The sequence below is a fragment of the Anopheles moucheti genome, chromosome 3 (assembly GCF_943734755.1).
Source record: "Anopheles moucheti chromosome 3, idAnoMoucSN_F20_07, whole genome shotgun sequence".
Taxonomy (NCBI): Eukaryota; Metazoa; Arthropoda; class Insecta; order Diptera; family Culicidae; genus Anopheles; species Anopheles moucheti.
The window spans coordinates 3,976,572-3,997,653 of record NC_069141.1 but is presented as its reverse complement, the minus strand read 5'-3'; the positions used below and the strand labels follow the sequence as shown (position 1 = coordinate 3,997,653).

At 43.0% G+C, this 21,082-nt stretch overlaps 1 protein-coding gene across 1 annotated transcript in view; it reads left to right on the top strand.

Annotated features, from left to right (window-relative positions):
* Positions 1 to 3,112: 3,112 nt before the first annotated feature.
* The window catches only part of LOC128304996 (semaphorin-1A), a 112,033-nt gene continuing 94,063 nt past the window's right edge, over positions 3,113 to 21,082 (top strand). The window contains exon 1 of the mRNA XM_053042264.1: positions 3,113 to 3,231. The gene's annotated coding sequence lies outside the window, so the exon portion shown is untranslated. The remainder of the gene's footprint in view (positions 3,232 to 21,082) is intronic.

The window sequence follows — 21,082 nt, the reverse complement described above, 5'->3', positions numbered from 1 at the left end:
CTCACGGGGTAATTTGATAGGGAAATAATTGCAGGCAATGTTAAATTGCAAATTCCTTTCGTGCGTCGCTATGCCCGTCACCATCGTCATTGCATCCGCTGTGCACTTGTCGTGTCATGCGAACACGGGTGACATTGCTCACTTTTTGTTCAAGTGCGTGCTGCTCATCCTTATCCGGATCGATCGATTGGTGTCTAATGTCCTTGCTGTGTGGAATGTTCTTGTATGTTAATCCGAAAATAATGACGAAAAGGTTAAACACAACCATTTGCCGTCTATTCACCGTGTGCTACACGTAGAACGGCACGCAACGGACGTCCTGTCATTTGTTTGCGTGTTGCGGAATCGAAACTGGCAAAACAAATTGAAACGCTTTTTCCACCCGAGACCATACTGGTGAAATATTAATTCTCGTTTGTAGTGTTGTTTCTTGCCAATATATCAATTCACCTACTACCGCAAGCTGTACAGAACGTATCGAAGGGAGAGGATACGGACGGTTTGCCTTGGCTTCTTGCCTGCCCAGCTTGTCAGGCGTGTGGTTTCAATAATCCAACGTACAAGTGTGCTCTAGTCGACTGGCCCAGCAGCAAAGCCGCCAGGTTTCCGTTGACAATTTTTCCTCGTTAAATGAAACACTAGAAAATATCTCTCCTGATATTACGCCCCTGCGCCCACCGCAGGTAAGATGCAACGGGCAAGGATAAAAAGGAAAACCTTGGGAATGGGGTCAGTATTCCACAGACCGGCTTCGAAAAGTCATTGTGGTCTATGTTTCACCTTGGTATTTGGTTTCGATCGAGCAGCAGGATCTGGTCTATTTTTTCATTCTTCGTTGTTCCTTTTGACTGAACTAACCCTACAAACGGGGTTGGAACACACTTTTGGGGGTACTGTATGGACGGCGGGGTGTGTATGAATTTATTACTTGAAATGTCGTCCAAATATGCCGATCGTAAATCAAGGTTTACCGACGGGCGGATATAACATAAACACCTTCTCTGCCCTTCTGGCTCCTCGTGCACGTGATTCTATGTTGTCTCGTTGGTTTCTTGGAATGTCTAGTTAGGAGCGTGTTGTTTCTTGTGCTGTCTATTTATTGTCGGTAGGTTATACTTGCAAAGATCCCTTTTTAATACTGATTTCGGACCAATAGAGGATGAGCTGGTGCCTGGTGATGAGAATTCACTTGCGCTACTGTCGGTAGTGGGTGGGCTAAATTAAATAACTCCGATGGTTTGGTGGGCATCTTTGTTTGCGTCATTGGGGCGAGATGCGAGCTATGCTACAGAGAAAATAATATGGCAAAAGCATTAGAGTCTGAAGGTTTAAATGTTGTGGGATATTGTAGAATTGATTTAAATTGCCTTCGTATTATTGTTTTGAAAACACGATGAAGCACGATCTTTTTTAAAATTCTGTTTAGTAATGTAATTAATGAAAATAGATATTTTCTTTTTCATAATCATTTGATAGGTTTATTCTTTGTTTACTTCTTGGGTTGTTTGATTATTTCCTTTGCTACAGTCTCCTTTTTAGTTTATTTTTATGTTGTTTGCTATGTTTTTTTATTTTGATTACTGTTTTTGTCATGTTCTTGGTTCATTGTTTAGTTTCATGTTTAGTTTTCTTTTTACGACGTTTTTACGATGTTTTTCAAAAATCAACTTTAAAAATATTATTGCAGTGTTTGTACACAAACAACATTGCGCGTACTAATTTCACTTGTCAGCGACTATGATGTATACCTTTCGATTGCTAAACGAATGGTTTGTTTGTGTAATTTTTGAACTGTTTATAAGTTTATATCTAATTGCAAATTATAATAATATCATTGAGCGATTAAAGGCAATGTTTAGCAGTTTGATTTTATTACAAAATTATTTGATTGCTCCTCAAGTCAAATGCTCTCGTTAGCCATTCAAATTTCGCTTTCAGAAGAAACCACCAAGGGCGTATTTATTTGTTTAACATTTATAACCATAACAAAACCTGTAAATAAATAAATACACACCATCCACGCACCGTATTGCCATAGGCCCTGTTTAGATTATGAATGTTCGCTATGCTTTGTACTGTTTTGTCCTTCTTCTATTGGTCGTTTAACTAACCAATATCGTTTTGCTTCTTTTTTTGCAGATCATCATCATCATATTCATCGAATAGAAAGTTTGTAACGCTTGTGAGTTTCAAATCCGGGTGGGATTTGTTATGGCTGCGCAGTGTACCAGCTCTAAATAAAGCAAAATAGATCGCCCCTTGGTTTGGTGGCATTACGGACGCGTGCTCCAGTATCTATTATTTATGACGAAAACGCAAACAATACGGCGGCGAACGGGACCGGGCCTGGGATCGCTCCTTCGTGATGAATTAATGTAAACAAATAAATAACTTACGAGATCCGATGATGCGGCGGATGGCCCTTTGGCCGGGTGAAAATAGTGAATGCCTATCGATTTGATTATCGTACCTTCGGAGACATTTAACAGAAATGAAAGCAACCGATAATTTGGTGCCGCTGGCGCAAGACAAATTATGCAAAGGGCATTGTGTTTAGCAGTTCTTGAATTAGAAGTGAGACCAATCTTATCGAGTGTATTATTATTATTTTTTTAGGTATCACGTGGCGTTTGTTGTGGTGTGTTGATCGCGAATTGTGCACGTTGTGCGGCGGCGAAGGGTTATCGCTGTTACTTACGGCAGTGAAGTGCGTTGAAATGTGGTTAAAAGCAGTGCTCACGTGCTCCGGAGCTGTATGGATCGATCAAGTCTTCTTGCTGCACCGTCACGGGTCTTGGTGAGTGGTCGACGCGGTCGTCTAGTGCGCAAAACTAGTGTATTTGGTGGGTGAAAATTTCAATTCGTGCCACATTCCACTGTAAAAGAGGAGAGAAAAGCGATAGTTTTATTTTCATCTGTGGCTAGAAAAATCTTTATTGTGCGAAGTTCCACCGGTCCGAGGTGAATGTGGCAGTGAGGGTGGGTGATAAATTGTGTGTTGAAGTGTTGCAAAGTGGCAAAGGTGTGATATATACGAATAGAGAGAAGGAAGTTATTGCAGCAGCAAGATGTCAGCCGAATCGATACGATCGTCCTCACACGGACGTTCGGACGCATTTGTTTCCCGCGGAGGCCTGCTGCTGGTCGGCTACCTCCTGACGACGGTATTCGTCATTGGTAACCTTTGTGCCTGGCAGGAGAACGTTCGACCCAAGCTCTACGTCACGCTAGGTAAGTTCGCATGCGACTAAACTCGCAAAACTGTACCGTGGAACAATCGAGACATCGTGGCTGCTGAAACCATCATCATTACCCTCGACAACGCTATTTCCAGTCTCAATATCCGGCCAAGTGCCATTAAACTTTATTGCCTGCTCTATCTGGTGGATCGTAGCTGTGTCTTGTATTTCACAGCAGTACAACAGGAACAGGAACAGCAGAAGTCTAATTTTGGGTACCACTAACGAGACGAATGTCTATCCAAGTGTGATGTGTGTATTTCGGAGCCATGATGTTTTTGTGCAATTTCTGAGAAACATAGACATGGTCATGATTCTGAGAAACATGGTAGTTTATGCAATAACGTTCATTAAATTGAAGTTAAAAGTATAAGACGACTTTACATTCCGTTTTGATCATATTTGCTGTACTATGATGATGAGGTCCAACTACTGGTTTGTGTTCCTTGTTTTTGCTAAGGCCATTTAAGGTTTGAGGAATATTCAATATGAAATTTAAGTAAAGTTTCAACAACGATCAGCGACCCAAGTGCACGTAAGTTGAGGGGGGGTTTGTGTTCTTGCACATATGTTTTGGTGCTTCGGGAACGCTTCTGCCACCGTTGGGTGCCGTCTGTGCAAACAACATATGGAAAGCGTAATTATTTTTATGTCCACACACTCATACGCTCGTCTCTCGACGCGAACGGAAATGGGTTCTGCTTGCTGTGGAAAAAGTGTGTGACCCGGGACCCGAGGCCCGGCGGTAGTATGTGACGGGCGTAGTAGAGCGGACGAAACTTTAAATAGATCGGACGCAATGGATGATGAATGAAGCGCGCAGGGGGTTATTTGGTGGCCAATGTGGACCCGTGGTGTGTCCGCCGCATCGTCTGCACCGATGAGAGATAGAGCATAAAATTAAACTCGGTAAAACTTGCGGGTGCCTGCACCGTCTTCGCCCCGTGCAGTGGTACTGTCTGTGGAGGACACTTCTCCACGGCCATGGCCGTTGTCTGTGCTCCTGGTTTCTACCTCTTCTTGGCTGTTTGTTTAGGGGCATAGCAAAAAGGTGCATTGGAGTCGGGCATGGTGCGGTTCATTCGTCTCTCGCTTTCTCCTGAGTAGGGTAAATGTAAACAACAATGAGACAGCACTTGTAACATGTAACATATTGCCGCTTATTAAAAACCGTTTCGAGTCTCTGGGTCCGGGTGTTGGTATAACTGTCGCAAATGTTTGCCTGGGCCTTCGAATTAAAGAAGGAGAAATAAAACCGGCCGGATAGGTAGAATTGGTAGGAGCAAAGGGAGATGAAGATGGAATGAAGGGCTGGCAGCGGCCACCGGTTCGCTCCGGAGTGAAAACTGACATGCACATCTTTGCTTTTGGGAGTAGGTTTTGTGTTTTTTTTGTACTTGGGAACCTGAAGACATAATCGTTTCTTTGTGTGCACGATGCAGTTCCAAACATAGTGCTACATGACTTATGCCACTGGGTGTGCGCAGGAGAACGATGGTAATTTTCGTTGCGTGGCTCGCGGACATATGGTTGAATGAGAAATTAACAGTTTGTAACCGTTTTTCAAACTTTACCGTTTGTTTACTTGGTAGGTTGAATAAATATCTTATTTGTCATATTATTAAACACGCTATTGGCCATCAATCCTAAACAATAAAATAGCTTAATTCCAAATATTGTTCTCCCATTTTCAATGTTTTTTTCATGGGTTCCGATGAACAATTTGAGTTTTAAGTCATTCAAAAATTTTCTATTTATATGCTGCACATTTGATTTTGTGAACTTCATCAATGTTTTGCCAGAATACGGATTTTTTACCTTGTTTTGTATTATCGAAGTTTCAACTTGAAATCTTATACATAGAAACCAAACATCAGACATAATTTATGATAAATGCTAAATACGAGCCATACATGTGCGTTAATCTTATCCGATGAAATATACTGACAGTCGTATATAACGACGACCACGGACACGACATCTTCGGCGTTCGGTTAGCTCTTTCGAACGCGTGTAGGGCGTGTTAAGTCGATGCAATAAATTGAAGCTTATATCGCTCAATCCTAAGCGCTAGTGTTTTATCTCTCTTAATATAGAAAGACAACTTGGCTAGGTTATCGCTCCAATACGGGTGGTACTATTATACCAACTGCTAAGTCAAACGAGCTCATTTGCACTTTAATGTTGCATTTTTTTACGCTGTTGGATTTACGCATCTGCAGAAGCGATGTACGAGATAGATCTCGCGCGTAGGTTAATTTAGAAAGGTAGGATTTTTGTAATGAATATTTGATTCATATCCGGTTATTGTTGGGCGTCGTTATGCCGTATAAAGCATCTGGGAATTACGATTAGTCCATGACGGAGATATCATGATTTACTGATTTTTATCTTGTAGTTTTTCTACCCTTTGCTAAGTGCGGCTTGGATTAATATGAAGTCACTGACCAAAAGTTGAAGCGCGATGCTATTCCTCTCCCTTAGTATGCTCGATGTTATTTGCATATGAAAGACATCTTCTATGTACACTTCTTATGGATTTATTGCACATTATATCGCAATTACTACCGTTACAGTTTGGTTTAATAAATTCATTAGCTAATAAAAGAATAAAAAAAGGTTTATAAAGCAAATAATCTCTACATGTACTTTATGTGGTCTACTCAACCTGCCTCTTATCTGCTGGTACAATGACCATTTCGCTTATTATTGCTGTACATCACCAGTGACACCATGGACGAGATGTATTGCCTGACTTTGCATCGTAAACCATAAAACCAACCTAACCTCAATTTGTCGCGACGGTACGCCCGGCACTTCCTGGGCTGGGACATTTCATGAACCACGCTACTGCTGCTGCTGCTCAAAACTGTCACCAAATTCGAATGCGTCGCTGGGTCGTGTGCGCTGGCTGTCAGTAACTCAGTTAGGTCGGTTAGTATTCCTCAAGGATTGGAACCGCTAACAACACCACCGAGCTGGTTGGTCCTCGCAGAGACCGAACGAGGCACGAGGGGGAAGCTTAACTGGACAAGCAATAAATTAATTTTGGTATTTCTCATTAACGCTATCAGCATGTAATCAGAGCACATTAAGCAAACAATTTTATTTAGCTTCCTGTCTCGCTCGGGCGCTAACCGACGGCAAACAACTTTAATGCTGCCTTATGCAAACCCTCCACCATTTGTAGGGGGCGCGTTGGGTTTTTAGTAGCATCGCCAAAAACGTTCAACCTCAGGTGGTGGGAGTGGTGGGTCTGTTGGTGGCTGGCTGATGTTCGAAAGGAGTAATAGGGATATTTTTTTTTTTGGGAAGGGCGCTTGTGTGGTACGTGTGGACGACACAGTTTTCCTTCGTTTCGGGACTTTTACGATGCGTTTAACATTTTTTGGTTGTGTTTAATTTTAATTCATACACTCTCGTTGGGGGGGCCTATCTGACGCAGATAACGGCTTTCCGGCTCCGACTTTCTTCCCATTGCTTTTTTTCTGTTGAGTGATAAAGAAAATTCCACTACCGGTTCAACGGTACTGCAGAAGAAAACGCTTTGAAACCTCAGCTGCGCTTTGTTTTGTGCGTGTGCTCCGTTATCAGTGACATTTTCTTACGCGTGGAAATGTTGGGGAGCCCAGGATGTGGCAGAGGGAAAGAAGGGGAGAGAGTGAGAGGTGGAAAGCAAACCACTTTCCACGCACCAGAAGCCGTGAGGAACAACGGCTTTTCCACCACAAATCTCTCGAAGTATTTCAAGTCGTGCGTAGGCCGCCGCTGCTGCTCGTCTCACTTCGGTGACACGGGGGTATTTTACGATCCACGCGAAGGAGGTATAACCGTGCGGCTGGGGGGACCGCATTACTTCTAGGCTTTCGTTTGCTGACGTGTGGCTTTTTTATGCCTTCACGGTTCAGAGAGGTTTAGTGCTTTGTGTGTAGTGTGCCCGGGCAGGGAAAGGAGCCATCTTGTGATAATTTTCTCGGTTTTATTGCATTGTGTTTTCTTGGTGAAGGAAGAAGCTATAGCTGCTCCCTACGGTACACACGGGCACGGGGTATATCTGTGGTACTTTTTCATGAGTAATACTTTTTTTTCGTTGGCACTACGCAGTGTGGATGGTTTTCCGCTGTGTGCTGCTCAGGATTTGTAGCTCCAGAAATTGTACCTTATTTCGTGTAAGCTTTCATTCTCGACGTCAAATGCTGAGGCACATTGAGGGAGAAATGTTTCAATTTCTCAGACATGGAGTCGTTTATTAGAAACTCACTTTTCCGGCGTTATTTCGGCTCCTTGTCACCCGGGGTTTTTTTTTCACGATGAGAGCGCACGTGTGGCGGAACGAAGGATAGCATATTGTCTGCGGCATGTAAGCCGTAAATGGTAATATTTTAGCAATTTTTTACGTCGTGTGATGCCTTTTTTGTTTGCCCCACCGGAGGAGCAACTGGGTTCGTGCCTGGATTGCTCATTTGTTTTGCCTGCAATTATTTTGTTGTGGAGTCTTATTTGGTGGGAAATTGAAGCTTACCGGAGATGGGCCGAATGGAGCTGCCAGCTTTAAGAATTCATTTTCATTTCGCCTGGGCGAGTGAACGGAAGTGGGTATAGGATAGGATACCCGCTTCGAAACTACCAACTACTCTGCTTCGCTCGGCTGGGTCTGGACTGGTTCGAATGCCGGTTCCGGCCAGCAGAAGTTAGACGGGCGTGAAATTATTTACGTTCGCGCAAAGACTGAAGTCGAGAGCAACGTTACCTGGAGGGGCCCATGCTTCTTGCTGAAAACAGGTGCTTTTTTCTGCCACGTTCAAGCGCACTGCTCCCGGGGCACGATGGTAAAAGGATATGCCGGTGAGAGTGTTTGTAAAACGTGCACAGACGTCTTCGCCACTCGTTCAGTATGGGCGGTGGTGTGTGTGTGTGTGTATGTCCCGAGTACTTTCTGCAGGGAGATTAAGAAGTCTCTGGCCTTAGCAATGATGGGAAACAATTTTTGGGAAATTGTTTCTTCGAATTGTTGTGCATATTTTGATGCGTACATCGATCCCGGCGGTGGTGATTCCCGGTGAATGTTCGGTGTGTTGTTGTAGGTGCTACGGTAAGGAATGTAGCACTTTTTGCTACACTTGGCTGTAACTGGAGATGTGGCAGTATTTTCGAAGGAAAATGAAGCACCATTAGCGTTTTACAGGCATTTGAAGTTGAATTCTTTATGCTTATGGGAAGGTGCTCGAACACAAATGCTATAACCTGTTTTCGGAAACTCTACTGCTAACTGATAGCTGTCGGGTTGGCATTAAGTGCTGATTCGCCTTCATTCCGGTGATTGAATTCGGTGAAGTTGTTTGTGGAATAATGTCGGAAATTTTTAATTTATTTCTTTCCAAAACTTATTGCCCTATCTTTAAGCCAATCCCGAGTTACCTTTTTTGATTTTAAGTATCTTGTCGATTAATATTTTGGACTTTAACAGACATGTCGTCTAAACTTCCATATCGGAGGTGGCTGATTTCTGAGATCAGATCTGATCACTTCCTGGTGGTCAGATCAGATCTGGTCACTTTTAGTCCAATCCTTGAACGAGACTCTGTCATTCCCAATAAAGATATTCGTTTTATATATTTACAGTACCGAGATTTATATAGATTTCATTTTGCTTCTTTTTTGTTGATACGAATTTTTTTGTTGATTTTTTGTTGATAAGATGTGGCGATACGTACATGATCGTCAATCGTCAGTCATCCGAATAGGATCGATACTCGGTAGTTTGGGGACGATGATAAATGAACGATGAAGAACTCGATAATGTCATGACTATTCCAAAAACATAGAACATTGGAGAATTATAATGCTATAACAAATTAGAATGAACACTAAGATCTACTTGCGCTGGTTTCACATAACAGAACCGGTTCCCATCAGGACTCATTACTAGAACGCAGGATACTCATTCAGCTATGGGTGATTAAAGTCAAAGAATGCTGGAAATAGCAGACCTCTAAGGTTGTTGTACTCCAAAAGAAGAGGAGTAAGATCTACTTGTCAAGTTTTTCTTCAAATAATCGTTCGAATAGCCCTTTAGAATAGATCCATCAATCATTATGATAATTGAAAGACATCAGCAGTATGGTAGTTCTTTCCAACAACGTCACCTTAGCTTGCCATTTAAAATTCAAGCTCCAGTTGAAATGGACAAATCCGATAGCTGGCTTGATGGGTTCACACCACTGCCATTCATCGATTGCTTGGGGAAGTTTTTCCGTAACAAAAAATGAAGAACGTTTTCACAATGCTTCACCACGTTCGGGCTATCGGTAAGCTGTTTTATTCTTCCCTTTAATTACCGTGCACCGTTTTATGCACGACAAATTAAATCTACCGCTGGCGGCAGGGGACGTGCGGCGAATGCATTCGATGATTGTTGCTGTTCCTCCGTTGAACGATAGTAATGGTTGCATTGGGTTGGGTTGGGGGTCTTCTAGCTGGCACCGTGCACTTCAAAAGTTCCTTCGCTGACTGGCAAGGTGGAAACTAATGGCAAACAGTACGAAACCCACCCGGCAACCGGTGCCGTAGCCCCGTGAATAGGTGTCGGTGTGGTGTACAGTGCAGTAAATTAATTGTTTCATTAAAATGTTACGCCCGATTTAATCGGACGCTGGTTTTACGCACGTTACGCCGTTGTGAGTCTCCATCGGTGTTTGACGGTGGGTGGTGGTGGTAGTGGTGGTGTTTGAACATAAAAGTTGGTACATTCTGGACAGGATGTTTCAACGTCATCGCTACACGCGGGACGTTTCGTGTTTGGTGTGTTTTGAAACTTTTTGTTTTGTTGCCCCGCTTAGTTTATGACAGGTTTGTTATGGTGGCACATAAATATGCTGTGCTTCTGCTAATTGTTTGCATAACGTTGTTTGATTTGAGTTCATATTTTGTTTGCAAATTTATTGAAAATTTGCATTTTATTCTATTGCACAGTTTAGTGCATTTTTAATTACGAATTCCCGCTTTGTATTTACAACTATTTTTAACCTTTTTTCATGTGTTTCGTGTGTGTTAATTTCAATCAGAAAGTTGTTGGGTTTGACCGAATTTCCCTCCCCATTGCCGTTCTTCTGTGCATTGATGGACTCTTCCGTGTACCATATAATCTTGACTTGTCTGTTGTGTACGCTAAACGTATGCAGACCCACGCGCATGCATCTGGTTGGTTATGTACTGCTTTTCATGTTAAACGATGTGCATACTTAGCTAAAACCTCATCTCCCACAACTTTAGAATGCAATGCAGTTGGAGAAATATAAAGAGAGAAAGAGAGATCATACCACATTTTCCGCACAAAGCAGAAGAGAGTGAAAAATCCACTATCACTTTTTCACACACCGCTCCTAGACAGGTTGAAGGTATGGGTCCGTTTTGATTTGCAAAATTCCTACTTTGCTTTCGATATTGGCATTGCAGGTTATGCTGCAGCTTGCCACAGTTGGAGTGGGTGGGGAGCAGATTAGATGTGTGGTGATGTACGGTTCTAAATGTGGTGCCCCAGAACCGAAAGAGAGACGCTGTGTGTGCTCCAGTCACAGTCGAACCGAACAGTGTGGGAAGCAAAAAATGGAATAAAGAATATGTACCCGGCAAGAGTCTAAAGTGGGAAAAGTGCCACAAAAGGATCGTCATAAATATGCATAGCTTGAAGGATGGAGGTGAGGTGAGGGGTATGTAGTGGGGTAGTTCCGTGTGCACTGGTGCATAAACAAATGCATACTTTATGCCGTCGATTGAAGAAAACGGATGTGCGCTGCTTGGCACTGTCTTCCGGGCGGTGAGGTAAAGCTGGAAATGGAACGTTGCCAGAAATATGCTAACTATGAGGTATAGTACCCACTATTCAATTCCGTTACGCTTAGGAGGTTGTAGGATGAGGTTTCCTCCCAATTTTCACCTTCATACCGTCGTACCCGCCTAGTCGCGATTGTGATTTAATTCGTGAGAAAGCAACCGTTGTGGCCCCTTGTGTCTATTCTACCGGTTCGCCTGACGTCTCGCAGTACGCATATGAGCATTGTCGATCATTGCGTCAAGCTCTACACTGCTACCACTGCTACTTTGACGTGCGCTTCCGAAATGTCAAATAAGTGCCATCACCGGTCTCATCCAGAATGATTGTTTATCGCACCAACATTTTCTTCCCACTCGACGCGGGAGGGTGTGTGATGTGCGCAGTGAAGTGATTAGAATTAATCTTCTCAATGTGGTCTGTGCATAATTTGCTTTCTGTGCATTTGTGTGCTGCTGTGGGAGTTTTGAGAAGGACATGAATGGTGTTTAAACGTGTGGTTCGAAGCTACATGCAGACACCACCGAAGTCGTTTTGGGGTTTTGTGATGTAGAAGAATTCTAAAGGAAACAAATGTTTTTGGGTGAGGAGTGTCGTTTTTGTGTAATCAATGTTTAATTGATAAAAATGAAGTCTTCAATAGCGTATAACACTGTTTGCTGATCCATTTTCAGTAGCCTCAATGAGTCTTTTAATGAATGAATCTGAATCCGCATTCCGAAGATTCATGAATCTTTAAGGATTCAAAATCCTTGAGGTCTTACAAGATTCATGCATTCTCAAAGATTAATGTATCCTCACAGATTTTTGAATCACCAAAGATTGAGGAATTCCCACAGAGGCATGAATCCTCAATGGTTCCGGAGTTCACCAATATTTGAGGATGCTTAATTCTTTGAGGATTTATGATTATTTTGAGAATCATGTCCTGTTTTGAACGACTCTTCACTGAAGATTAAAATCAATGAATCTTCTCGAAAGATTCATGTAGCGTACAACTATGCAATTATTACTTGTGTAAAAAAGAAAACAACTAGCATAATACATAAGTAAATTTAATTTAAAACACAGATTGCACAGACACATAATTGCAATCGAATCGTTCCCAAAAACATGAAACCAAAACTTTCATCTTTCCGCAAACTTACTGCCGTTGTTTATGTTTCTATCGCAAATTTCCTTCCTACAAACTCAGCAAAATAGACAACAGTGAAATAAAGCCTTGGGGGCATTTTTTCGGGGGGTTGCTGTTATGCTGTTACCCTTAAAAAGTTGTTATTCCTTTTCCTTCCTCATTTATCCTCCTTTCGGCTGGGAACTTCCTTCCCACGACTTGGAATTGGAATCAATTATTCGTCGAACTTTTTGAAAAGCCGATTTATATCTATGTAGGTCCCCGAGATGGAAAGCGTCCGCGATAAGAGAAGCACATCTACACCGTTGGGGATTTTTCACGATACATTTCTCTTCGACATTTTCTTTGCCAAGGTGTGTATGTGTTTGTGGGTGTATTGTAGAGTTCCTTGGGGAAGGATAACGTTTATCTGTGTACCGTCGGTTGGACAAATTTATTCGCTCCGGACGTGTTTCCTTTCCTGTCATCTTCACCACACCGTCCTGGCGGTGCAGGATTTGGGTGAAGCACCGTTTGTGGGTTGGCCCACTGTAAGGGAAAGAAAAACCTTGCTTCCGTTGCGAAACGATAAAAGTATCGAAATTAACACCATTATTGTGGTGTTAGGCGCTAGGAAAATTACCCATGGGAACATTAATTCTCGCTTATAGCAATATTTCATTCCATACCGGGGCACCAACACACGCGTGCCCGGAGCATCGTTTTGCGACGAGTATTTGGTTTGGACGAGGTAGAAGACCCAGGGCTTGTTTTACTTCACTTTCTTTTCCAGTCCGTTGCGCTTTGTTTATCAATACCTGGCTGTATCGTTCGTTAATGATTGGTTTCAGAAAAGTTTGTCCTTTGTGTGTGGTGCTGCGTGTTTCCCTGTTATCCTGTTGCTTGACGCCGGTCCTTTGAAATAAGGTGCGGGAAAAGCTGTGAGATTATTATTGTTTTTTTTTCTGTTAAATACAACGGAGACCAAGAGGCGAAATGTTGTGTAAACTCGGAACGAGATCGTCTTCAGGCGCGACTTCCCTCGTTTGAGCCACAAAGTGGAGGTTTGCCGTTTTCCTTCATCGGTAAGGACAGGAAGGAACGAAAACGGCAGCTTTTCCGTTCACCTTGTGCGAGCTTGAAATCTGAACGCGGTTTTTATAGTATCTGTCAATAATTGTGCCCGGTAGCGAAAGGAAACAATCGCTTCCGGGTCAAGGAGGAACCAACCAGAAAATCGGTCTCTTCTTTTTTTTTATTGTTGAGCTAAAGCGCTCGCGTCCACGGACACAATAGACAAGCTTATCATTCCGGCTGTTTTATGGTAACTTCCGTCCGATAAATGCGTTCGGCGTTGGGTGTTTGCATGGTTTGGTTGGTTGGTTGGGTTGGTTATTTATTTTTATTAGAATATCTGTCCGTAGTAATGGGAAAGGTACACCACCACGCACCAGCATGGAAGGTAACGAAGGCAGCGTGTAAACATATGCAATATATAAATTATTCTCGTTTCGTGTGGAATTCCATTCGACAGTGGCATGAAACGCGTGCTGTTTTATTTCTCTCTAGGTGGAGAAGCTTAGATTTTATTTGATGTTCGAAGTATATGGTGTGTGCGTGTATCGAAAGGTAGCTAATGCGTAAGGCATAATAGCATATGCGTAAGGGTTATATGAAGCGTAAATAAAAAGAGTATTAGACGTTATTGCTCCGTTAGGTTCGAATCATTTAACGACGTTTTGAATTTTATGTCCAGTTCAATAGTAATTCTTGATTTATTGGAAGGATTAATTGAATACAAAAATAGGTCTTATCAATGTTTTATTAATAAGAGTTTGTTGTTGTAACAAATTGAGCAACTCAACTTTGTGTTTAAACTATGTTTAGAATTGGAGTTCCTGGAGATGTTGTCTATCTCTAATCGTTTATATTCCAAAAAAATAGTAATTGCGATTCAGTAGCTAAAACCTCAAATTCATCTAATGACGTCGAGCTAAATAAACTAAGCCGTTAAATATTTGTACTTTTAATTAATTCGATATCTGCCTGGTTTCGTGCGTCTTCCATAAGAATCAGTCATTTTATTGACATTGTGAAAACCACCCAACTCATCGAGGCAATGGAAATAATACTAGACCGATGACAAATTTGTACTTCTCCGGCACGTCCTCCGTGCAATTTCCTTTTGCTGCATAATTTTTCCCGTATTCAATGCATTCAATAAATAAAGCCCCCCGGCAAGTGGCGTTTGCCGACCGAATGCGTACCTTGCCCGCGTATTGTGCCCTGAAATATGCACTCTTCATCGACTGCTGAACACGCGGAAATGCTAATGCTTTTGCTCGCTTTGCCACCGAAACACCCGGTGCATATTCACCATGCTGCTGCTGCTGCTGCTGTGTGGCGTTGTTTGGGTGGGCACTCGCGCAAAAGTTTATTAAAAAGTTCGGCAATAAAATCAAAGAAACACACTCCATTGCAATCGGTTGCAAAAGGAAAACTCTCTTCCACTTGCGGCTCGTGTAATGTGAAAAGGATCCCGAGCAATCGCGCACCCGAACGTACGTTCTGTGCCTTACCAGTCTGGCTGCGTGGGTTTGGGTTGTGTGTAGTTTGTTGTTTCATTGAACTCTTCAGTTGGTCCGTTGGTGCTTTTTTCCCACCCGGATTGGTTTTTCTTTTTTCTTCTGTAACTTTCCCATTGCTACGACGCTGCTGTTGTGGCCATCCGGCTGGCAAGTCAAGATTCACATTGGCACATGTCGAACTACTAAAGAGGTTGCTACACGGTCTGGTGGTGCAGCAGTCCGGAGAAAAATACTGTATTGTATTTTTATTTATTTATGTCGTTGTGCCTGCGCGCTCGCGTCGTGTGTCTGTGCCGGTAGTGTGTTTTTTTTTCGAACAAGGCAGTGATATGTTCTCGGCTTTCAGTAGGATTCGTTTTCGTGCTCTGTTTCGTCCTTTTTTTCCCCGTGGTTCCCTGGTTCAGGTTAAGCTGTTGGAGGAAAAATATGATTCCGAAAACGAAATTTATGTTATGAGTTTCCAAACTCAATTTACATTTTCCATCCACACGAACGGGGCGCAGGAAGATGGCGCTTGCTGTTGGGTGGCTTTCTTCTTGGAGCTTTCTGCCATGCCGTCTGTCTCTGTTTTTTTTCCTTGGTTGGCAAACACTCCTTTTTTGGTTTTTCCTTTTCATTGTACCGCAAAGCCGTTGCTCGTTCTCGTTTTTCTCCGTTACATTTCTGCGCTTTTGTTGAAAGTGTGTTGCATTTGGTTGGGTTGAAGTGGATATGTTGGCTTGTCTCGAAATTCGATACGATTCGATAGTGTGTGTGTGTGTGTGTGTGTTTTGCTTTTGTTATTTTGTAGCGGAGCTTTTTTGTTGCTCACACATGCCGGTGTAATGGTCCCAGCAGCTACCGTTTGTGTCAGCTTGTGATCATTTTTTTGACTGCTCAGCAAAGCAGTCTCTCGTAAAGCACATCTGCATCGATATGACACAGCACGCTGTGACCGGGCGCCGTCCTTTGACAGATCAATGAATCCGTCAGACCGTGGACGATTTTTTACTCCGCCACGGGTCACGGCTTCATAAGCTCTCACAGCGCCAGCTGGTGGATCGATTTGTTGTAACTCGTTTTTATGTAGTGTGCCCCCTTTTTGTTGCTCCGTATGCAGCCTTTGGTCATTTTCCATCTGAAGATGAGTGTGTAAAAAAAGGAAAGCGAAAGATATGAATCCTTAATAGCAAGGAAGGTCTTCCTGCGTGGAGCGGCCCCAACGTGTGTGCGAGCCATGAGTGTTGTGTCGTAAATATTTCTAGTTCAATGCGTTTTGATGCTGCGAAATAATTCTACGATTGGCTTAGGTATGCGATTACGTGCGGAGAATAATAAAACGAATCACCCGTAGCGTTACATTGAGTGGGAAACTTGAATCTTCTTTAGCCTTTTAAGTGATTACTAAAAAAACGAAATAACGTATTCTAATGTAGTCTCTCTTCTGCGTTCCTGAGGTATATGTTACCTTCAACTAGTATATTTTTGTATGCATTTTGAAGTTGGCGGAGGCTTAAACGCATCTACTGTTCCATGCAGTTTGGTAAGGAAAAGGTTTGTCTGTCAAATTAAGCTTAAGCTTCGTGTCTTATTGGAATGATTATTTCATGTATATCAATTAGCTTTTGGTGGAATTGCACTGATCCATGATATTTCTTTGGAAAATCTTACCGGATTCATTTCACCGTTTTAGTTTTACTATTTTATTAAAAGTCTCTGTTTGCCAGCTCCGTTTCCTTTAAAGGGAAATAAATCATTGACCGCTTGAGTCATTGGACGGTACGGTTAGCCAAAGCCGTTATGAAAATAATTTCCGTTCCACTGTGCTGAACCCACGCTCCGTCCCCATTTCCCAAGTGTTGGCCCGAAGCAAAAAAACGCCCGAACCCCGCACCGTCGGTGTCCCGATGGATTAATTCATTTTTGAAACCGTTCCATCATTAACACTTCCGTATTATGGTATCGGGTTTCCAGTGGGCACAGCACGCCGAAGGTGTGGATGGTTTGGAAGCAAACAGAAACAAAGGTTTAGTCCACCACTGGCAATTTCCTCGCCGTAAGCAAATGAACCTTTTTTTTCATTCTCCAGCATGTCTCTGTGCATCGGGCACTGCAGTGGGGTTGTCTTAACGTTGGATTTGTTATAGCCGAACATGCTCTCCGGTTCGGAACATGAACCATTCCAAATGGGAATAGAAGCTATGACCGCTCATTCGTAACTTTTAACCCGACGTGAAACTGGGAGGGAGAAATTGTTGGAGGGAGCGTTGGTTGGAATTGAGTTGAGGAAAAAATGGGAAAAAATGTGGGCATTTTTGTGAATTGCTTGTTGGTAGAGGCCGCTTTCGGAGATTGGGCCTTTTGGGGTGTTTGGGCTAGGAGTTTTTATGTGCTGCTTCTGCTGACACATTATGAAACATCTCAGCTTTTATTTATATAGCCTTTAATTTGCAAAATAGTTTACATAAAATATAGCAATGACTCTAGATGTATAATTTATTTTATAAAGAAATAATAATATATTTTATAAAGAAAAATAAATATATTAAACTATTGTTTATTCTCTAAACTGACAATTTTCGGTAAATAGTAAAGAAAGGGAGCAAGCGAACGTACATCGTAGAATTAAAGTTATATGTTTTAAAGAAAAAACTTCAACTCAACTCAATTTATTTCGCAATGCCAAATAGTACCTGTACGTGAAACGATTCGCAAGGTAAGAAGTTCGTACCGATGAAACCTACACGTTGTTTGTGTTGCAATAAGTTAAGTATGCCCACTCTGGTATGTATGTGAATTTTACATATCGTTCTACAGGCGGTCCGGAACCGCCCGGTCGCTCTGCGATAGTAGGCACCTGCCCGGTCGGTTCGATTGGTTTTGGTTTGATTTGCATTTGCGACCGGTTCGGCTGTAAATTCCTGAGCACCTACGACCGTCCTGTGATAAATACTTAAAGAAGGTGCGTGAATAAGTGAACAGCCTGTGTCCATGAGGGTGGTGTACAGCAGGACGTAGCCGATGTTGCGGAGTGCGTACAGTTTCGAGAATCGAGAACCACCGAAACCACACCACCGGAAGCAGCTCTGTTTGAAGGCCCCCCCCCCTCCGAGCATAGCTCGTTTCGGATCGGGCCAATGCTTTGAATGTGAATAATATAACTTGCATAATTTAATAAACGGTTCGGTACGGTTTCTCAATCGAATGAACTTCCCAACTTGCGGGCGAGGCTGTGTGTGGTGGTTTGTGTTTGTGTCGGTTTTGCTAGGTTCGGTGGTTACGGTTGGTTCTCGGCTTCAAAGCGCACCGGGTTAGTGTTCTTCTTGACGAAGTAATTCCACCGAGTGGTGGCTGGTTCGTAATAACGGATAGCTAATACTTCGTGCAAACCGTTTGTTCAAAAATCCCACTCCGCCTCGGTTGGACAGCTTGTCGGGGGGTTGGTTCGTGCTGATTCGATCGGCGAGCTTTTGCGTATGGCAAACCAAAATCAGAATGTTTCCGTAGACGTGAAGTGAATGCCACTATTGCGACGTCCCGTGTTGTTGTGGGCTCTGCTGAGCTTAGAAAGATGCGCCCGGGCGGTTAGACACGACAAACATACTAAGCAGTGGTTAATTGAATGAAGTTATTGTACTGCTTTGGTGCTTCGTTAAGTAGTGTGTTTGCGTGTGGCTTGAAGCTAACATTCACCTGGCACGGTATAGAATGGTTAATGGTTTGTAAAATTATTATATTCCCCTTTAAACTTTTGAAAAAAGATGCGTTGCGATTATGCTTTCAAACATTACTTAATCGTTTACAAAAGGTTACAAGCTACACAAAATAGTAAGAAAAATCGGGAAAAAAGAACACTATCTCTATAACGCAAATGAATCCGTTTCGGTGTAAATTTTGCATCACGGTTTCATAAACGATCGTATGGCGAGCGTGTGTCTTCGAGATTGAATACGCCTTCGCGTCGTACCCTTCAGCATTTCACAAATACATGATGGTGGATTGGCTTTTCACACTTCAAATATCTGTGCAAGATGCAAAAAAATCTCACATTCTTTAACGTGGCCACAACATTTCAACTTTCCCAATGGGAATGGTGCAGCTACAGTAGTGCCGTGTACTTTGTGCAGGAGCACCTTCTTCTGACCTGCTGGCGGAAGAACCAAAAGCGATAGTGAACTTTCCTTCCGAAGCTTTGGTTCATTCCGCATGACAGTATGTTTTGTCTTCGAGTTTGGTTCGAACGGCGGACGGTTCTGGTGGACGTGGTGGGGTGGTGGGCGATGGGGTTCAGTTCAGTTCCGGTGCTTTCGTGCCGGAAGCTGGCAGTCTCCGCCGTCGGGTTGATATTTAATACCACCCGTCGTCGTCGTCTTTGTCGATTCGTCAACACAAAGCCAGGAAAGGTTAGCTTCACAGTGGCGGCATTGGGCCGGGCAGGGGTGGCAGTAATTGAAGCGAGGTAGGAAGTCTTTGTGTCGGTGTGTCGGAGAAGTGCCTGCAGTTAGGCCACGGTGCGCTGAAGACGCTAAGGTGAAGATGATAGTGAGATGATGATGCCATGACGGCGGTATACAGGACAATTGGAAAACGATAGAGTTCGTGGTAGGGATGCGGTGCAGTGAGGGTGGCCACGGGCAAGGGGGGTGTGAAAAGTTAGTGAATGGGTGGCAGCTGTCGATGCATAAAAGGATTGAGGTTCTCCGGCGAGGGCGAGGGACTGGATGGATGTGTGTGATATGGATGCTAGGAACACCCGATCGATGCCGTTGGCGTCGTGGCGCCCATCAATGAATGAAGCATGAAACACGATATAATTCAAAGGTTTTCATTTTGTTCGCTTCCCTCGCACTGCACGGCGATCCTTTTCCTTGTTTCGTATGCAGTTTTCTTTTGCATTGGCAAAAAAAGGTTTCAGTTTCGCTTTTGTATCGTCTTATCTGGTAGCGGTGTAAGAAACGGGGCACAAGTTGAAAACTGTAGCAACTGGCAACTGGAAGGCGCTGCCTGATGAGTCTCCTAAGAAACGGATTCTCCCGCTGCACACTGTCACATCACGCTGCTAACTATCCGGCTTCCGGACGTTGCCATGGTTGTTCCGATAAATGTGTTTTCTTTTGTCGTTAAATTCTTTCCGTTGTGTTTAGAACGGGGGAGCGAAAAAAAAATCGTACTGCATCTGAGAAGAAGTGCTGCCCAAAGGAAGCAGGCATAGCAGGGGAGTGGGTTGTTAGTTTGTAGTGCAAAGATTCCGGTCGATGGAACTCAAAAGCAAAGGGTAGTGTTGAGGTTTGCGTGCGAAAAGGAGTTAAAATCGTTTCTGCCTTTTACTCGATTCCCTTCGAACGCTTATCCTTTTGGTTTTTGATTTTTTGCAAGAGTAGAAGAAAAACATGGTGGAGATTTTTCCTCCGATCGAAGCACAGGCAAAGCAAACTACGGACGGGAGACGGATCACTGTCGCATTATCCTGTGCAGTCGTTGATCGGGCCTTTCAAAGCTGGTTGCTATCGACATGGTTATTTGTGTTGAATAGCACGCCCATAGATAGACGGCAAGGGTGGCGAAACCTCAGAACTAGTGGCGAAGTTTTTCTAACCGACGACGACGGCCTTCTGCACTTGCCGTAAATTCAAACAAGGAATGAAAGTAACGCTTCTCCGTTGCCTGGAGCGATTTCTGTTGCAATGTACGTACAAAGGAAAGATCGCTGTAAAGACGATCCTTTCGTGTTGCGAATGGCAAAGCAGCCTAATTGAGTGTTATTGCTGCAGCTTCTCAAAACATCTGCGTCAACCATTGTTGTAACATAAAAGCAACTTTTGATGTTCAGGACATTCAGAAATTGAAATGTTTTCCATCTTCTTCCACAAATTCGCAAGGTGGCGATGAAGGTGGAAATTAATATCGGTCAATTGATTATTTTTTAAGATCGAAATTGACGATTTTTGTTAAAATTAACGCAATTTAGTTATTTGTAAGATCGAGAATTTACAGGCAGTTTTCCTGCATCGCAAATAGAGCTTCTCTCGCATAACAATTGTGGGAACAGTTAGTTGACAACAATTGTTATTTTAATATTCTTTATATACGCAACAATATTCTTTTATCTACAACTTAATATAAAAATTAATTAGTTCGTTGATTCTCTTGTTGCCATCAAGTATCAGTTCGAGTAGCGTTGGCAATAGCTCCGTTCTATTGCAATACAACGATCTACTCCCAAAACCTGGAAAGGTTTGTTTGGTTAGAACTCAGACCCTAACCTGTGATCGTTCATATCGCTGATGCCGGATGGCTACACTCTTGACACTATTCGGTCGCGGCATGGATG